Raw genomic sequence first — 3,481 nt, forward strand, 5'->3', positions numbered from 1 at the left:
CATTCATGGTATTTCAGGCAGGACATGGGCAGACAAACATTAACAGTATAAAACAACTTTCAAACTCCCTTCTTCAATGTACTACCAAAATCAGAAAGCCACTATAAAACCCAATGAAGTCTTCATTTGATGCTCTAAACAGAAAAGTTTAGAGTGAGGGTTGACATTTTACATTTAGTATGTTTGACAACTTTTCACCAGTCCACCCTGACTTTCTGAAAATGGCAGGATTATCACTCTGAAGATCCAAAACCTAAACAAAATCTTGCTGCTCTTTTGCAGTATGCCATCTCAGAGGCATCACTGGAAAGTCCAGATTGCCTGACATTCTGGTAATTTTGGGGGGTCAGGGAGTCAAGTTTATGCTGAAGGCTGAGAAAGAGCAGAGGACATGAGGATATAAAAACAAATCTTAGTTTTTCCACACCACAATACATTTTGCGAAGGTGGCTAACGTGTAATAAATGCTAGGGAATCCAGTATCCTGGGAGTAAAGATGAGGTCTCTCAAAACTAGAAGGAAAGGGTATTTTCTCCTATATGAATCCAGCTTTGGAAACATTGTTTTAGTGACATTTGCCCCTTCCTCAATAAACAAGTGAAGTGGTCTGTGTGTTAACATAGCTTTAAAAAAAATGTAAAACAAAATTCTACATTTTTATAAAACTTGATAAAAAATAATATTTCATAAGTATACAGTTATAAAAACTGCACACAACTCACTTGGCATCTCCAGTACATTTGGCTTTCTGTGCCTGGTCTGTTTTGGTATCTCCCTTTTCTGCAGGGTTATTCCCATCCTTGTCAGTATCAGCTTTCCCCTTTTTCCCTTTGGGTACCTTTTCTCCCTTCTTTGCAGTGGCCTCTTTGGGCTTGGGTTCTGGCTTTGGAGGAGCAGGTTTAGCAGATAACCTTGCACATCTTCTCTGTGGTTCACCTTTTACCTTGGCTTTATCTCCTTTATTCCCTTCAGCCATTCTCTTGGGCATGGTGGCCACAGTGGTGGGATATAGGTGCTGCATGTAGTGATACATTGGCGCACGGGCTTTAGTCAGTCTGGGGATCGTTCTCACCTCTTCACACTGCTCCTACATACCCTTTTGTTTCTGTCAGGCTTGGTTTTATTTATTAGTATGGCATGCTTATTTCTGTTAATGACTTATTCCAAGGTTAGGCCCTTTCTCTAGGACATGTTTCTTATTTCTAAAGTGTGGCTTTTCTGGATCTCATCCAACAGCCTGAGTTAACTCAGTGAGGACTATCAATTTCACTAGGCTGCAATTCCAACATCCCCTAGCCCTGCAGGACGTTTTTAGCTCTTAGCCCCACAGCAGTGACATCTGCTAAGTCAGTCCAACCCTCAGCTGAGGACACGGGTGAATCAGACTTCTACCTGCCTGCCATAAACTCCTGCTAGCCACATCTGCAGGCTGGAGCTCATTTCTATGAGCTCTGCTCCTTTGGCTATATGAGGCTACTGCTCTGCTTGGGCTCCACCTCTGCCCTTTGCTATGGTGGACACGGAGCACCAGGCAGAAAACCACCTGTCTCTGGACTCAATGAACGCTTCCTTTTCTTAATGTCCTTGGTAGAGAACAGATACCTCATTTCTTTTGTCCAGTTTTATAGTTATACCTGGAAGGAAGGTTAATCCATACCAGAACTATGCTATGGTCAAAAACAGAGGCCCCAGGTTATTTAAAATATAAAATACTATATGCACAGATGATGTTGTGAAGGTTGGTAAGCACTCTTTGTAGCTCACACAAATAGTGTGGGCGGAGGGGGCAAGACACTTTGTTTTCCATAGAAGACACAGTTATAGAAGCATGATGTCTGATATTTACCTGACCCAAGCCAGGAAAGTCACATCTTCCCTGTGAGCTGGGTGACTGTCTAAGGCAGGAGTCTTTTCTCTGTTTCCCACTAAGGTAGGACCAGGGGCAAAAGCACCCCAAAACCAACCCAGTGACTCAGATTGGGTATGAGATAGAATCTGGAGCACAAACTCCTATGTCTTCCTTCTACCTTCAACCTATGATCTGGCCTGCTACCTATGATCTGGCCTGCTCCTCCCTATACACCTCTGTACATCTCTATACATCTTATTTTCCCATCATCCAAGCTTAGAACTAACGATGATAACATTTTATGATATCAAGCCCCTTATGGCCTTCAAAGGGATTAATCCATGTATAGCCATTCTGGGAAGGCAGACATTTTGCTGATTGGCGAACCTGAGGCTTGTGGGAGAAGAATGACTGGTCCAAGGTCACAGACCAAATGTGGTGTCATATCAAGCCCTGGGGCTCCATGTCAGATCCAGGGCCTATGGCACAGCAATTGCTCTTCCACTGCCAACAAGATTGTGAGGAGGTTGGAGCCCTTTCCACACCCAAGACCATGCCCTGTTACAGAGCCCCAGCTCAGCCTGGCCCGTGGTATTTTCCAGGCCCTTGGCATGATATATTCCACTGTACCCCAAATTCATCAGTCTCTGAATTTAAATCTCTTGGTCTGTTTGTCTGGTCTGAAGTTTTGCCTTTTTGGAGAAAATCACTTCTGCCTCCTTGATATGACCTAAAAACTAATCAGGGAAGAGGCTACTTATCATTTTAATGGAAACTTCAGATTCAGATATTAGATACCTCTAATTTATTGGTCTTCAGAATAAAAGACTCAGAAAATCATTACCATCTGCAACCAACTGCTTTTGCGGTTTACAACTGCTTTCATGTAAACTACAGAGGAAGCCTCAGAAAAAGTATCTGCTGCTGGTTTGGCAGAGACCACCAGCTTCCTCCTTGCCTTGCTCCTTGGATGGAGACAGTTCCCCAACCCGGGACCCCTGGCATACAGTGGGTCTTACATCACCTGTGGTTTTGATCTGCCTCTCTTTATCACTTAGCACAAACTCCATGACTGCAGGGTTCTGATTTCTTGAACAAAAACAGCTGGATGAAGCCACAGCAGGGGTTGGTCTCACTATACATGACTGTTGCCACCTTCCCTCAAGTCATTCCAAACACCTGAGCTTTCCCTCCATTGCCTAGTTAAACAGATACAGGAAAGTGGCCTTGTTGCCTCAGCCACTGAACCTTTACTGACCAGGAACCTGTTAGGTACCTCTCTTGCAGCCAATCACATCAATAAGACGGCATGTCTTTGAAGGCATCCACGGTGATGAGGTAATATTTCTCTGTGTTAGTGTGGTACCAGGCACCAAAAAATAATGATCACAGCTGTCTCTGTTACCCCTAGGCTGGGGTGGTCATCTGTGCATGCAGACTTGGGGCCTGGGGCTGGAGCCACTTATACCCTAGGATAGCTCTAGCTCAGAGGGACCACGCTGTACAGGGAAGGAAGGCTGGAAAAGGTGTCAGAATGAATTTAGTTTTCTGGTTGCTCAAGAAAATATCATGCGATGGGTTTATTTAAACAATGATAATTTATTAGCTCCCAGTTTTGAGGCTAAGAGAAAG

General features: G+C 44.0%; 1 pseudogene; it reads right to left on the reverse strand.

The window, feature by feature from the left end:
• Positions 1–718: 718 nt before the first annotated feature.
• Positions 719–988, reverse strand: LOC143643137 (non-histone chromosomal protein HMG-17 pseudogene; annotated as a pseudogene).
• Between the last annotated feature and the right edge of the window lie 2,493 nt (positions 989–3,481).

The sequence above is a fragment of the Tamandua tetradactyla genome, chromosome 8 (genome assembly GCF_023851605.1).
Source record: "Tamandua tetradactyla isolate mTamTet1 chromosome 8, mTamTet1.pri, whole genome shotgun sequence".
Lineage (NCBI taxonomy): Eukaryota > Metazoa > Chordata > Mammalia > Pilosa > Myrmecophagidae > Tamandua > Tamandua tetradactyla.